Source organism: Marmota flaviventris, chromosome 17 (assembly GCF_047511675.1).
Source record: "Marmota flaviventris isolate mMarFla1 chromosome 17, mMarFla1.hap1, whole genome shotgun sequence".
NCBI lineage: Eukaryota > Metazoa > Chordata > Mammalia > Rodentia > Sciuridae > Marmota > Marmota flaviventris.
In genome coordinates this window covers 55,765,182-55,782,564 of record NC_092514.1, presented here as the reverse complement: position 1 = coordinate 55,782,564, position 17,383 = coordinate 55,765,182, and the positions used below count along the sequence as shown (strand labels likewise).

At 35.4% G+C, this 17,383-nt stretch overlaps 1 protein-coding gene across 2 annotated transcripts in view; it reads left to right on the top strand.

Annotated features, from left to right (window-relative positions):
• The window catches only part of Fbxl20 (F-box and leucine rich repeat protein 20), a 113,972-nt gene that overhangs the window by 1,916 nt on the left and 94,673 nt on the right, over nucleotides 1-17,383 (top strand). The window lies entirely within an intron of this gene.

The following is a 17,383-nucleotide window of genomic DNA, read 5'->3' as shown; positions in this document are numbered from 1 at the left end:
ATGAAATTGTAAGAGGGTAAGACAAAAACTTTAGGAAACTCACCAACTCTGTGCAGAGGGTGAAATATCTTAATTAAGGGTCTGCAGTTTAGTCTGTTCATTTCTTTAAATGCTTGCGATGAAAATATTTGAAATTATCCCCAAAGACTAGATAGGATACATTTGGAGGAAGTTTAAGCTACAGTGTTAAGTTGTGGATGAGAAGTGGGGAAAATTAAAGAATTGTTCGCCTTAGAGTTTTTTGTTTGTTTGTTTTTGTTTTGTGGTACCAGGGATTAAACCCAGGGTCATTTGGCCACTGAGCCACTGAACCACATCTCCAGCCCCATTTTTATATTTTATTTAGAGACAGGGTCTTGCTATGTTGCTTAGGGCCTTGCTAAATTGCTGAGTCTGGCTTTGAACTTGCTGTCCTCCTGCCTCAGCCTTCCCAGTCTCTGGGATTACAGGCCTGTGCATGCCACTGAGTGCAGCTTGGAGTTTTCATATAAAATTTAATGGGGGGCAGACTGGAGATATAGCTCAGTTGGTAGAGTGTTTGCCTCATCTGCGCAAGGCCCTGAGTTTAATCCCCAGCACCACCAAAAAAAAAAAAAAAGGGAAGAAGTATTAGATGTTAGTATTTGATGTTATCTCAGTAGGATGTTATGTTGCTCTAATGTACAAAGCCGAGACTAATTAATGGTGGTTTCATATTCAGCATTATTGTGAAAGTCCAGAATGTCATTAAAATTACAGAATAGACATTTGTCAGTTAAGAGGAATCAGAAGTACCAAATCCTGAATATTAAGTGGGGCTTAGATAGCTTTTTTTTTTTTAATAGTTATTTTTTAGTTTTAGGTGGACACATATCTTTATTTTATTTTTACGTGGTGCTGAGAATCGAACCCAGTGCCTCACGCATGCTAGGTGGGCGCGCTACCACTTGAGCCACATCCCCAGGCAAAGATAGCTTTTTGCCAATGCAGGTAGTTCTTTTATCATTTTTCTGTCCACTTTAGGTCGTTGAATTGTTGGAAAGAATTCTCTTGTGGTGTGTACTTAAAAATTACATTGCTATTTCCTGTTTTTGTTATAGCTTTACAGTTTTATCTGTAGTGCTGGCATACTAAAAATAACAAGAAAATTTATTGCTTTATTAAGTGTAGCTATTTACCTTGATTACTATGTAGCAGGCAGCTAAGTCTTTCTAAATATGATCTGAGAAGGTGAAAAGAATAAGGTGAGAAACCTCCTTTACTTTTACTTCTGTGCATCATAGGCAAGCACTGCCCCACTGAAACACATCTTCAGCCTGAACCTTTATATTTACTGTTCATGATTACAGTGTTTATAAGCCAAAAATTATTCAATCAGTATGTGAAGTGTTCCATGTCAGAATAAAATGAATAATGTCTGGATGAACTGTTAGAATTTTCAATATCTGAGTATTTCTTAAAACTACTTACCTCTTTGTTGATCTAATTTATAAGTAATAAGACAACCAGTCAATTGGACTCTTATTATTTTATTTTTTTGATACTGGGGATTGAATCCAAGGGTGCTTAACCACTGAGCTACATCCCCAGTCTTTTATTTTTTATTTTGAGACATGGTCTTGCAGAGCTGCTTAGGGCCTCACTAAGTGACTGTGGCTGATTTCAAACTTGGATCCTCCTACCTCAGCCTCCTAAGTTGCTGGCATTACAGGCCTCTTATAAAGCAATAAATTTATTGGAAATATTTCAAGTATTTACTTTCAATAAAAGATATAGGTAAATAAAACAGGCTTTTCATGTCTAAAACTTTTTTTTTTTCGGTGGGGTACTAGGGATTAAACCCAGGGCTACTTAACCACTGAATCACATCCCCAATCCTAAAACAGTTTTTTTTTGGGGGGGGGGTATTGGGAATTGAACTCAAAGGTATTCGACCACTGAGCCCCATCCCTAGCCCTGTTTTGTATTTTATTAGAGAGAGGGTCTCACTGAGTTGCTTCCTCACTGCTAAATTGCTGAGGCTGGTTTAGAACTCTAGATCCCCCTGCCTCCGCCTCTGGCTCTGCCTCCACCTCCCAAGCCGCTGGGATTACAGTGGGCCGGCTTGCCCTGCCCTAAAACAAGATTAAAAAAAAAATTTTTTTAAAGTTGTAGATGGACACAATTCCTTTTATTTGGTACTGAGGAACGAACCCAGTGCTTCACACATGGTAGGCAAGAGCTCTACCACTGAGCCACAGCTCCAGCCCCAAACACCTCAAAATTACAGATTGCTTTTTAAATAGCTGGTAATTTTTATGATTGTAAATAGTTGATCTTTGAGAATTTTTCTGAGTGCAGGAAATCTTATACCTCACTGTTTTTGCAAATAATAATGACTAATTTCAAATAGCAGTTAGGCCTAATACAAAAAGAAAAAATTTGGGGGGGGGGGGTGTGAATAACTGAAACTTATGATCTTTCCATAGTTGATTCATCTTATAGGAAATGTTTTATTCTGTATGCTTTTGAATGTTGTAACTGGAGGCCACATGGTTTAATCTCACATACGGGCATAGAACTGCAGTTTAAAAAAAAAATGGAAGGCTGGGGCTGTAGCTTAGTGGCAGAGAGCTTGCCTAGCATGCATGAGGCACTGGGTTCGATAATCAGCACCACATAAAAATAAGTAAAATAAAGGTATTGTGTCCAACTACAATTTTTAAAAAATATATTTAAAAAAATGGAAATTAAAACTAAGTTTGGCGCTGTGGCACACGCCTGTAATCCCAGGGGCTGGAGGAACTGATGCCGAAGGACAGCTGAGTTCAAAGTCAGCCTCAGCAACAGCAACGGGGGAGGTGCTAAGCAACTCAGTGAAACTCTGTCTCTAAAGAAAATACAGAATAGGGCTAGGGATGTGACTTGATGGTCGAGTGACCCTGAGTTCAATCCCCAGTATCAAATAAGTAAGCCAAGAGAGTGGCCAGATATGTAGCACTCTGTAGAATAGTCAGAGTAGATGTCTATTCTAGTTAAAAGAAATCTAGAGATGTCATTCCTTCCTCTGTTACCTTGGCATTAAATATATATACAATAAATATCCTTTATACGTTGACAGAATATGTTAAACTGTGTTAGTCACTTAAATGGAATTCATCGTTCAAATACTTACAGTATTACTTATAATGAACTTTTTTGGCCAATTTTGATAATTTCCTTTCAAATTTAGTGATAGTTACTGAATGCGTCTCACCTGGACTGAGCAAAATGTTTTACCTCAGTTATTTCTTTTTGGTTGGGTGCGGAATTGAACCCTGGGCCTCATGCTTGCTAGGCAAGTGCTCTACTACAGAACCACATCCCCAGCCATCTCAGTTCTGTTTCTCACAATTATGTTTTACAGTTTCGGAAAGTGAGGGCCTGATATGTGTTCAAGTTCAAAAGTGGGAGAGCCAAGATTTCAGTCTGCATTTTTAAAAATTCCACTCTTTATCCTGTTCTGCATAACTCACCATAAAGCCCATAAAATGTGTGGGAATTTGCTTTCCTAAAGTTCTTCATCCAGTATATTTAGTTTTGTATTTGCTCTAAAAAGAATGAGTGTACCCTTTATTTTAAGTGCATTAAATAACATTATCTTAACATCCTATGGGAAATATCTAGACGAGCCCTCAGATTCAAGTTTAGATTTTTTTCAGTTAAACTTTTTCACTTTGTCATACTCTTAATAGCTACATTTTGACTCTTGAGGGGGAAGTTCTATCTTTCTTAGGGCTCATTAAAAAGCCTGACATTTAGGGGCTGGGGTTGTGGCTCAGTGGTAGAGCACTCTTTGTAGGCTCTGGTTTCGATCCTCAGCACCACATAAAAAAAAATAAAATAAAAGTATTGTGTCCAACTACAACTAAAAATAAAAAATTTTAAAAAGCCTAACATTTTAAAAAAATGTCATAGTGGTAATATTAGCTGACATCCACATATCATTTTAAAATTTAATTTGTGCCTGGAGATGTTAAGTCTCATGTAAGTTAGGAAGTAATATGCTCCAAGTAATATGCATTTTAAATCCATGTTTGTTACCGTTATTCCTTATATCTCACTGCTTTTCTTGTAAATCTATAATATCACATGTTCTGTAACACTAGGCTGTCATAGTTCTTTTCCTGCTTTCTTCATTTTGTCAATTCAATTTATCCAAAATAATAGAAGTCATAAAAGGTGGCATGCCAAAAAAAAAAAAAAAACTACATTGGGAGTTAAGAGACCTGGATATTCATTAATCTCAATTTTTGCCATGGACTAACTGGGATTTTGGTTATTTCTTTTCACTTCTCTGACTTGTTATTTCTTTTCATTTCTCTTCTCCATTAGAATTAGAATAAATCATTCAAGTAACTTTTGTTCCAGAATCCTATAAATTGTCATTGTTCTTTTCCTGGTACTGGTAATTGAACCCAGGGGAACTCTACCACTGAGCTGCATCACCAGTCCTTTGTTTGTTTGTTTATATTTTTGAGACAGGGTCTCACTGAGTTACTCATGCTGACCTTAAATTTGTGATACTCCTGCTTGCTTCTGATTTAGCCTCCCACATTGCTGGGATTATAGGAATGGTACCACTGTGCCTGGTCTTGAATTTGCAGAGGCTGGCCTCCAGTTTTGATCCTCTAGCCTTAGACTCCCTAGTAACTTGGATTATAGGTGTGCCCCACCTCACTGTTCTGTTTTTTGTTGTTGTTTTTGAGGTGGTGTTCTCCCTATGCTATCCAAGTCAGCCTCCAAGTCTTGGGCTTAAGTAATACTCCTGCCTCAGTCTCCTGAGTAGCTGGGTTTATAGGCACCAACAAAGCTTAGACATGTTTCATTCTTTAAAAATCCTTACAGTTGGGGCTGGGTTGTGGCTCAGAGGTAGAGCGCTCACCTAGATCCTGCGAGGCCCTGGGTTCGATCCTCAGCACCACTTAAATAAAATAAAGATATTGTGTCCAACTACAACTAAAAAATAAAAAAAAATTAAAAAAAAATCCTTGCAGTGGGACGGGCACTAGTAGATCCAACAAATTTTGTTAACAAATTGAAAACCATTGTCTAATAGTCTTTACTGTGCAAAAACTTTGGAAAATTATTCTTGATGTTTAAATTCTATATTCTTTGATATAATCTTTTTTTGATGATTTTCATTCATTGATTCAGTATTTCTGTTAGAGAACGAACACTTTTAAAGTTTTGTACTTTTATGTTTTAATCTTCATTTTATTTTATTTTTTGCATTATTATTATCAGCAGCAGCAGCAGCAGCATCTGGTACTGGGGATTGAACCCAGGGCCACATAACCATTGAGCCACATCCTTTTAATTTTTATTTTGGGACAGGGTCTTGCTAGGTTGCTCAGGGCCTAAGTTGGTGAGGCTGGCTTTGAACTTGTGATCCTCCTGCTTCAGACTCCTCAGTTGCTGGGGAAAATCTTTCTATTTTAATCTCCACAGTTGTCTTGTTTCAAATTTTGGTCTCATTTTTCCTTACTAATTAATAAGTACCTTTATTATAGGCTGAGGATTTCATTCCTGTTCCTTAGATTACTGTTTCCCAACTGATGACAGATTGGAAACTGAGTTGAAAATTTTAGTAATCTAACTAGTATACTATTGTGGTTTTAGAAGTGTATTTTTAGATGTTCAAAGTAAAATATTCCATGACACCAGGAAAATCTAAGGGAGGGAAGGAGAAGAAAGAATGCCCTTATGCTACCAAATTTAGCTGTTTCTGCATAGTTATCTTTACACCGATTTGCTATGTGATCATTCAGACTTAGTGAATTTTTAGATTACACCCTCACCCAAATGCATCCAACGGTGATTTTATAGTTTTATGTCTCAATGCATTTGAATTCATTTAATAAAATGGTTTTATTTTACTCACAACTAACAATAGGTGGTGATACTGAACTATGCCATAGGATTTTTTACTTGGTTTCAGCTTCAAAAACAAAGCACTTTTGGAGTCTTATATTTTTATGTTTTAGGTCACTTATCAGTGCAAATTATATATTCAAATATATTAAAATGTAATATATACCAAACAAATTTCCATTAGCTTTTGAAAACTTTCTGTTAAGAGAATGACTTTACTGGATAGTTGTTTTTGGAAAATATCGAATAACTATTACAATAGGCATGTGAGTTACAAATGTTTTTTTAAAATATTTTTTTAGTTGTAGATGGACACAATACCTTTATTTTATTTGTTTATGTTTATGTGGTGCTGAGGATTGAACCTAGTGCCTCACACATGCCAGATCAGCTCTCTACCACTGAGCCACAACCCCAGCCCTTGTCTAATGTTTTTTCAAATTGATTTTATGATTACCTGTTGACCTTACTAAGCTTTATATCTGTCAGTTGTAAATTTTGAGTAAAAATTCCTGACATTAAGGACAAAACAAGAAGAAATAAATAAAATGTACTTAATTCAGTTTATTTTTGCTCAGTTTCCTAAATTGCTATAATGTTAAAATCACCTGTTAGATCAGGTAGGCAAGGACTTGGTAGATATAAAACCAGTACTGGCGATTTCTTCTTGTTTGTCCTTAATGTCAGGAATTTTTAATCGAAACTAAAGAAGGGAAATAGAATTCCATGAAAGGAAGTAGTAAATCAATTTTAGATATTACTTTGGTGCTAAGTCAAAAATTATATCTAATAATGTGGAGGTGGAGCCTGGTAGTATATCAAATCCTTGCCCAAACTTAATACAACCAAATGAACCAGATAAAGTACTGCAGTGTTTATTGCTGTGAATTTCTGATCTACTGGAGAATGCCAGCTGATATAATTAAGTAGTCATTTCAAAGAGTAAACTGGAAAAGCATTCTCAGTTTTACTTAAAATTTACATTAATAAGATGCCATAGGTCTAGCTAATCTGGATGTGCTATGTTTGCAGAGTAAGGAATTTTATGTGGCAGGAGAAGTAGGCAAAAAGAAAAGAGAAAGATTTTTAGAAGACATGTTAAATGTAGAGTACCTATTCTTATGAATATATGAACCTTTATTTGATAGGCCCAAGGAAAGTAATCAACTCACTGTATCCTGAATTGCTTTTATCAAGAAAAAACTTGTTTTGTTTTTCCCTCTTTTTCTTTAGTAGTGGGTGAAGAAAAGGAAAAGGGTGAAGGGTGATATGCATTTCCCACCAGGTGAACAATTTAAGTGTTAGCAAGGATTTCCAGAGATCTGTGTTAGAATATATCCTTTTTGTTAGGTGTGGTGCCTGACATGGACCTCTAGTTTCAGCTATTCAGGAGGCTTAAGCAAGAGGATCATTTGAAGCCCAGGAGTTCAAGGCCAGCTGGGGCAACATAGTCAGACCCCCATCTCTAAATAAATAAATAAAAAGAGTTGGGAGTATAGCTCAATGGTAGAACTCATTCTAGGTACAGTTCTCAGTATCAACAAAAAGTATTCTGGACAGGGTCTTTTTGTGTTGCCCATGCTGGCCTTGAATTTCTAGGCTCAAGCAATCTTACTGCATCCCAAATAGTTAGAATTTCAGGTGTGGTCATCATGCCTGGCTTAAAAAGTACTCATATTCATTTGTATATTTCTGTACATGTATATGTTTTAGTGAAATTCTAGTGTTACTGGTACCTAGGTGACCTTGGGTAAGTTACCTCTGTGGACATCCATTGTCTCAATTCTCAGTTCCTTCTGTGAAACTTCTGTGATCTTCTAAACATATTAGATGGTCAGTTATTTATTGTTCTTAAATTACTTTATTTCTAACTGCTAGTAAAAAAAAAAAAAAGCCCATTAGCTTTGTAATTTTATCTTACACTGCTTTGCATTTCTGCTTGTTTGTTTGTTTTAGTTGTAGGTGGACACAGTGCCTTTATTTTTATTTATTTATTTTTATGTAGTGCTAAGGATCAAACCCAGTGCCTCACCCGCGCTAGGTGAGCACTCTACCACTGAGCCACAACCCCAGCCCCTGAATTTCTGCTTGTTTCTACCCTGAATTCTAATAAACAAAAAAACTAAGGCTGACAGTGGGGGAAAATATCTGCAGTATAAGCTGACTGAATAACATCTTTGCCATGGGAGTGAGAAGTGGATGTAATGATTGTGTGATATAATGGAGTTTGGTGTGCTATGATTCAATTTCATAGGATTTATGCAATTTATATTTACATACAGAACCTATTTAAGAGCATTAGCTTTGAAGTCTGAGGCTGAACTCTACTTTGCTAATCACTGTCTTTTATGACCTTGGACAAGTTATTTAATCTGTTTCAAATTTTCAGTTTCTAAAAGGGTATAAAATACTTTACTGGATTATATTAAATTCTATATGATGATTGTATAGCATTTAGCAAGTTGTTTACTGTACAATAAGAGCTCAACAAATGATGCCTATTAATATGTTGTGTAGAAATGTTTGTAAATAGACTTTTTCAATTTTTAAAAGAACATGCAATTTAAATACAGAATCCTTTTACAAAGGGGGGAGTACAACCTATCATTTCTTTATTCATCTGATTCAGTTTTATGTACTAGGTTTATAAAATGAGTATCTATGTGTTTTAATCAGTATAGTTGAGCAGTAATAATTTACCAGTGTTTTAATCTGAAGTTTACTCCAGCTATTATTGTACTCGTTGTTAGGCAAATATGGGTAAATGTCTCTTAAGTGGAAAATCTGGCACCAAATTGTAAATTGACATTTACATAGAAACTGATTGTTCTTTCTTTTCTGATTTGTAGAAAATAGTTACAACTTTTTTTGTGACTGAACACAGATAAGAAGAGATATATTTATTTTTTTAAAAAGGTTAGTGTTACTAGTACCCTTCAGGTAAGGAAGGCACATGTTGAAAAATATTCATCACAACTTACTTCTGCAACCCACATATAGAAAAGAAAACTGGTATATTTGGAATTCTCCTTGGTTAATTAGAACATTTATTTAATGCTATAACTTTCCTAGCATATTAACATTAATTATAACTGCAGGGGGTTGGGAATATGGCTCAAGCGGTAGCGCGCTCGACTGGCATGCATGTGGCCCGGGTTCGATCCTCAGCACTACATACAAACAAAGATGTTGTGTCTGCCGAAAACTAAAAAATAAATATTAAAAAATTCTCTCTCTCTCTCTTTAAAAAAAAATTATAACTGCAGGATAAGAGGCTTCATTAATATTCAGTATTCTTAGTCACAGCTGACTCATGTTATACAAAGAAGCTTTCCAAATCTAGATATAATTTTTTAAAGCCCAACAACAACAAAAAATTGCAACTTTACCGAGGCCAGCATATTCCTTAAGAAAGATTAATTGTATTTTATTTATTTATTTGTCTGTTTATTTATTTAATATTTATTTTTTAGAGGTAGTTGGACACAATACCTTTATTTATTTATATTTATGTGGTGCTGAGGGACCGAATGCAGGGCCTCTCATGTCCTAGGCAAGCACTCTATTGCTGAGCCACAAACCCAGCCCTATTTTATTTTATTTTTATTATTTTGGGGAGGATAGTATAGGGCTTCTAACCCAAGGTCTCACACATGCTAGGCAAGGACCCTAGAATAATTATATTTAGATTATGTCTCAAAAGGTAGATTATAGGCTCTAAGGGCCATAAATTACATCTGGTTTCTCTTCTACAGAGTTTGGCCTATATATAGGAACCAAGATTTCAGAGCCAGGCTTGGTGGTGCACACTTGTACTCCCAGTGACCTGGTAGGCTGAGGTGGAAGGGCAATTTAACAAGACTGAATCTCAAAAGAACAGAAAGGGCTGAGAATGTCACTCAGTGATGAGTGTCTCTAGGTCAATTCCCAATATAGAATGAAAAAAATTTTCTTAAGGGATCTAATCTTAGTTCTACTACAAACACACATTGAGCCTTGGGGGAAACCACTCTTTTTACAGCTTTAAAAGAAGATTTTCATAATCTATTTCCCTATCATAATAGGAATTGGATTAATGTTAGTTAAAAATCAGATATCAAACTCTTGCTTGTTACTAGTGCCCCCTAAGTTAAGGGAACATTATTAAGGAGAGATAATTAAAACCAAATTTCATTCATTATTTATTGTGACTGCTGTTCCTTCTAGAGATAAACAGGTAACATGGATGATCTTCAAAATTGCCAGTGACACAATTCTCATCTCCTTAAACTACCTCATCCTTGGATTAGGAGTAAATCTGGAATTGAGTGTTTCATATAAGATCCCTAAGAGATAGTAATATAAATTTCTGTTAATTAAACACTGGGATAGGAAAGACAAAGGTGTCTTATATTTGCATCCTGAACTCCAAGGGGAAATACATTTATATACCATGCATTTAACATATTATAAAATCAATACCAATCTTCTAAAGTTCTTATCTTGGATATTTTATTCCTAGAAACAAAGCACATTATCTGATGTATAGGTATTTTATTTACCTCATGAAATACATTCTGTTTCACTAATAAAGCTACCATAACACACTAAGCTGCCATTAAGCTATCAAGAACAAATATGTTTGGATTTCATCTGACTTTGTCTAGAGATCAGAAAATCAAAGTACAGAAAACCAGGTTATGCTCTTAGAAGGAGTTTACTTAGCATATACTGTGTGTCAGATTGATAGGTGTTGGGTGTACAAAGGTGCTCCAAGATATTGTCTCTACCTTGAGGAGTTAGTTAGGAAGAATTACATGTAAGAAAAATAATCTAGTATTCTGGTAAATGCTGTGATAGATGTATAGGAAAGTGATAAGAACCATTTTTCATGAGAAGTTTTATACTTTTTTTTTTATCCTCACACAGCTTATATGAAATACATTACACTTTAGTGCTTTTAAAAGAAAATGGTGGGGGGGCTGGGGTTGTAGCTCAGCAGTAGAGCACTCGCCTAGCACGTGTGAGGCCCTGGGTTCGATCCTCAGCACCACATAAAAATAAGTAAATAAAATAAAGGCATTGTGTCCAACTACACCTAAAAAGTAAATATTAAAAAAAAAAAAGAAAGAAAGAAAAATGAGGGGCTGGAGTTGTAGCTCAGTGTTAGAGCGCTTGCCTAGCATGTATGAGGCCCTGGGTTCAATTCTCAGCACCACATATAAATAAAGTAAAATAAAGGTCTATTGACAATTAAAAAAAGAAATAAAATGAGGGATTGGGTCTGTAACTCAGTGGCAGAGTCTTGCCTAGCATGTGTGAGGACTGGGTTTGATCCTTAGCACCACATAAAAATAAACAAATAAAATAAAGGCATTTTGTCCATCTACAACTCAAAAAAAAAAAAAAAAGAAAATGAAATCCTCTTAAAGAATACTGGCATTTAGTTGGGTGTCAGAGTGCATGCCTCTAATCTCAGTGCCTAGGGAAGCTGACAGAGGAGGATCACAAATTTGAGACAGCCTCAGCAACTTTGTAAGATCCTGTCTCAAAATAAAATAAAAGGGATGGAGGTAGCTCAGTGGTAAAATGCTCCTGGGTTCATCCTCTGTACAAAAAAAAAAAAAAAAAAGGGTGATGTGACTGCAAGCCACAGAAAGCTACAAAACTAGAGGAGGCAAGGAATGGAGTCTCTCCTAGAACCTCCAAAGAGTTTGTGGCCTGGCTTATACCTTGATTTTGGCCCAGTGATACTAATTTTGTACTGTGGCATCCAGAACAGTGAGAGAATACAGTTGTGAAGCCAAATAAAAAGAAGAAGAAGAAGAAGAAAAAATTACAAGTTTGAATTACTTTCTCCATGGATACAAGAGAAAAGATAGGTGACTTTTTTACTAGTAAATTCTTTAGTTTTAGTGATACTGTTACCACTTTTTACCAGTGATGAGTCCTTGCTTCCCCAATGCCAAAGTATAACACCAGAGAAGCATGCGAGGCAAGTTTAGAAGCTGTATTAAAGGATAGCAGAAAAGACTTCTCCAGGAGGAAGAAGGGGACCCAAGAGGTGGAATAGGTCGAAGGGCCAATGTGTTCCCCTTTTTATAGCTAAGGTCTTCTTTCAGCTTTCCTGCATTCCTGTCCTTTGTTCTGTTATCTTTCAGTGTTGGAATGTAGGTGGGAAGGCCCAAAGGGTGGGGGACAGGTGGGACAAAGGAGTAATCTGGGCAGGAAGGACTTTTGGATTAGCATCTTTTAAGTGAAATACCTTTGAAAATGAGCCAATCACTGTTTAAGAACTAAATGTTCAGGTTTAATAATTAAATCCCAAATGTTAATAAAACTAAAATTGAGAACTTCAAATGTTCAGTTAGACTACTTATCAAATATATCTGAATTTTCTAATCTGTGTCTTTATACCTTCTATCTAGAGACCTACACATTTTTAAAATATTTAGCTCCAATGTCTTATCTTCTATGAAATATTCTCTGATCCTTTCTTTTAGAGGGCATCTCTTTCCTACTACTGTTTTAGATAAAGAAGAATTTTAGATAAATAAAGTATCTGTTTTGCTGGAAGCTGCTTCATTAACATTTCCTTGGGATGGGCTCTGGGCCTTGGGAACATTAACATTTCAGTTTCCCAAGTGCTGCTCTGCTTTTCCAGGCTCCATTCTCAACTTGGCCTTCATTTTCTATTTTACTCTATATTAGACACGATTTACCTAACTATACTAACTACCTATCTTTAGATCTGACTTCAATACTTTTTTCTTTTTTTGGCACTGGGGATTGAATTCAGGGGCCCAGCACTTTTAAAAAATATTTTTTAGTTGTCAGTGGACTTTTATTTATTTATATGCAGTGCTGAGAATCAAACCCAGTGCCTTACACATGCTAGGCAAGCGCTTTAACCACTGAGCTCCCATCCCAGGCCCAGCACTTTTTGTTTTTTATTTTGAGACAGGATCTCACTAAGTTGCTTAGGGCCTTGCTAAATTGCTGAGGCTGGTCTTGAATTTTTAATCCTCCTGCCTCAGCCTCCCAAATTTGCTGGGATTACAGGCATGCACTTCCATACCTGAATTCTGGGCAACTCTCTGAAGCATGTTTTGTAAGGGAATTAATCTGATTCATAAGATTTAAGTGCTCGTGGCCTAACTCTCTTCCCCCACCTTTTCTTTTCTTTTCCACCTCTTAATACCATCATCATGGGACCTTAAGTTCCAGAATTTTGAAGGGATACAGACTATAGAATCTGTATTGATTTTTATGTCTGTGTTTTAATCTACTTGGAGTTTATAAAGTGGATTTTAAACTGAATTTTCCCCTTGTATTGATGTCATACAACTCTTCATTCCATAGTCTTTTTATTGAGTTTGAAGTGCCATTTTTATCATAAAACAAATAAAGATACTTTCATAAGTATATTTTTGAACTGGTTCTATTCCTTCTATTTTATTGCTAATACCACAATTTTATTTATTGGCGTTATGCATTAAAAAAACAAAAATAAAAATAAATATAAAATAATTTTGAAGGATTGTATATTTAATGTTTTAAGAAAAACTGTGGCACCAGTCTGACTGCTTGGATTCACATCTCTGCTCCATGTTTTCCTGTCTGTATTTAAATTTTTTAGATATCTGGGTCCTGGGTGGGCTGCTTTATTGTTCATTTTAAATTTTATTGTGTTATATATGACATATTTTAGCAGCTTATATGATAATGGGTTTTTGGATTTTTTAAAACTAAGTACATCATTAGCTTTTTTTTTTTTAATGCCTTTATTTTATTTATTTTTATGTGGTGCTGAGTATCAAACCCAGTACCTCCCACATGCTAGGCAAGGGCTCTACCGTTGAGCCACTACCCCATTTAGCTTTTTTTATTTTTTAAAAATTTTTTTAGTTGTGAATAGACACAATACCATTAATTTTTATTCATTTATTTTTATGTGGTGCTGAGGATCGAACCCAGTGCCTCACACATGCGAGGAAAGAGCTCAGCCACTGAGTCACAATCCCAGCCCCATCATTAGCTTTTGTAAATATTCTGTGTATGAGAACAAAGTGGGAAAAGGCTACATTGCTGAAAAGAAGAGGAGTACTGGGCAGGGGGGTAAAAAAAGAAGAAAAAGTTCCAACCTTTTTCTAATTACTAACATGCAATACACTGCTTAGTGGTAGAGCGGTTGCCTAGCATGCGTGAGGCACTGGGTTTGATCCCCAGCTCCACATAAAAATAAACAAAATAAAGGTATTGTGTCCATCTACAACTAAAAAAAATATTTAAAAAAAAGAAGAAGGGGCTGGGGATGTGGCTCAAGTGGTAGCGCGCTCGCCTGGCATGTGAGGGGCGCTGGGTTCAATCCTCAGCACCACATAAAAAAAAAAAATAAAGGTGTCCACCGAAAACTAAAAAGTAAATATAAAAAAAAAAGAGAGAGAGAGAAGAAGAAGAAGAGGAGTACTTAGCAAACTAGAGATCAGAATACCTTTTCTTTACATGAGAAAATCAGTCTTATATGTGAACATAAAATTGTGGAACAACAGAAGAGGAACTGCTTCAGGGCCACTTGAAGACTGACAAAACCAACAATAAGAAAGACTCTTTTAGGTAGAGTAGGAAAAACCTAGTGATTTTCAGCTGGCCAGGGAAGGTGACTTTATAGTCATGACATCAAAAACTTCAGAAGGGCTGATAATACATTTGAAAGGGACCATAATTGTATGTCCAATAAAACATTAAGGATCTGCTATTTTCTAAATATCTTACTTTTGTAACGAGTTGGGAGGCTGAGGCATGAGGATTGCAATTTTCAGGGCAACCTCAACAATTTAGACTGTATCTCAAAATAAAAATAAATAAAAAAGACTGGGATGTAGCTTAGTGGTAGTGTGTTTGCCTAGTATGTGTGTGAGGCCCAGCACCCGCAAGGGGAAAAAAAAAAGAAGAAAAAGTTCAATCTTTTTCTAATTGCTAACTTGCAATACACTGCTTAGTTGGGGCAATGCTAATTTCTTCATTAGTTCAAATTTTATCTGAGATCACTGCTTAAAGCTATGTGATCTTGAAAAATGTGTTTAATCTCTGTACCTCAGTTTTCTTACAAAGTGGAGATAAAAATGAATCTTTCTTTTTAGGGTTGTTATGAGAGTTAAATGATACATAAATAATGCCTACAGAGGTGCTGTGTGCACAGTATGAATGTATTCAGTATGTTTAAGTTACTGTTACTGTGTGATTAGCTTTCAAAAATCCTGGGGAATACAAGGAACAGAAATGGTGATTATAACTCCATTTCCTTTACAACATGTTGTAGAAGAAATTTGGCAGGGAAAAATAAAATCTTCATTTCAAGATTAGTTATCTAGCACTATGAATAAAGGTGATTGCTGTGTATGACTTTAGAATGAATATTACCAGAAATAAGAAATAAGAAAACATAAAATCTTTACTTTTAGATTAAAGAAACAAGCTCTTCCCATCAGTTAATCCAAATATTTATTGTGTGACTTGTCATGTACTATGGCTAATTTATCTTCTAAAAGCTTACAGTCTAGTAAGTTAGAAGAGAATCAACACAAAGACAGTAAAATGAATCAGACATTACTTTTCAGTGTTCATATATGAATACATGACTAGTGTAACTCTGCATCATGTACAACCACAAGAATGAGAAATTATATCCCATGTGTGTATAATATGTCAAAATAAACTCTATTGTCATATACTTCTAAAAAGAACAAATTAAAAAATTTTTACAAGAATAAACACAGAAAGACAAAGATTAAGCTCTGTAATAGAACCAAAATCAAAGTGCTATGAATTATAGGGAAATAAGAGAACATACCTACCTAGAGAATATTGTGATTTCTGAAGGGGCCCAAGTAAAGCTTCCCTCATTTTTGCTGAAGTTCTAGACAAATGGAGAAAGCAGGAGTGGCATATGGGGGCCCAAATATTAGTTTCATTACAGTTGAAATAAGGTTGGAGGACATGACTTTAAGTATGTGAGCCAAGTTGTACCTGTTAACTGAAGGCTATCAGGTAGATTGATGGCTCCCCATCCAAGCAGTGCTATCTTGAATCAAACTTCACTATGTGCAAGAGCGAGCCTGACCCTGGAGAATACTTGTTTAGAAAAGGTAGAACCACAAAGCTTCTTTCTTCTATGATTTACTAGTCAGATAGTTCACTATATTCAATAAATAAGAAGTTCAGAGTGTAACTCAGTAGTAGAGCATTTGCCTAGCATTTCAGTCCCCAGTGCCACAAAAAAAAAAAAAAAAAAACAGATTTTATTTATCTAAAATTCTTCTTTATCTAAAACAGTAATAGGAGAGAGACGCCCTCTAAAAAAAAAGATCAGAGAATATTTCATAGAAGATAAGACATTGGAGCTAAATATTTTAAAAATGTGTAGGTCTCTAGATAGAAGGTATAAAGACACAGATTAGAAAGTTCAGATATATTTGACAAGAAGTAGTCTAACTGAACATTTGAAGTTCTCAATTTTAGTTTTATTAACATTTGGGATTTAATTATTAAATCTGAACATTTAGTTCTTAAACAGTGATTGGCTCATTTTCAGAGGTATTTCACTTAAAAGATTATCAGAGTCAGCCCTTTCTGGTTTTAAGACAGAAAAGTAAAATTATTTCCAGGCTCTTTATGAAAGTTACCTAAGAGCAGGGTACATAATAAGATTCATCTTTTAAATTTCTAGCCAAACATATTCCTTCTTGTGTGGGAAGAGAGAAAAGAGAGCAATAGTAAGTGACATAGCAGAGGAAAGGAAGGTCAAACCCAAGTGCCTATGGAAGAGATTACTGGCAAGATACAGATCATGATTTGAGTACCACAGAAGGCTGGGATAAGATGAAGACCTAAAAACAACATTGTTTTTTGAAATTCTGTACTGGGAGACATCCTTCTCAGTACTCTCCCACTTTACCCATTCTGAGTGGTTGAGTAGTAACTATCAGCTTTGTTTAGGAGATTTTTTTTTCTCTGAAAGAATTGACTTCGAAGAGGTCAGAACTCAGGACTCCATGTCCAGAGGAGAATGAAACTAAGATGCCATGATGAAAAAGGGAGACAGGAACCAAATAAGTGAGATGTCTATTCTCTTGTCCAGTGGAACTCCCATTCTCCTTCCCTCATCCAGTTACTGAATGCTGGGCAGCCAGGTAAAAGATTAGAGCATCTTCTGCACAAGAAGAGAATGTCCTCTGCATTTAAAAATTTTGTTTATGCATTAAACAGGAATGTAGCTGTTTATTTTTTAACCCATTTAAACATGTTTTTGTTATATAAGCAGACTACTTCACAAAATTATTCATAACTAAACTATAGAACTGTTCAGGTTTTAGAAAATCTGCAAAAGCCTAGAGTTAATGAAATGGGAAAAAAACAAGGAGGGGGCTAACTAATTAAGGCAACCAGCATTTTTTTTTTTTGAATATTTTTTGTTGTTGTTGTAATTGGACACAATATCTTTAATTTATTTTTAAATAAAAAATCTTATTTA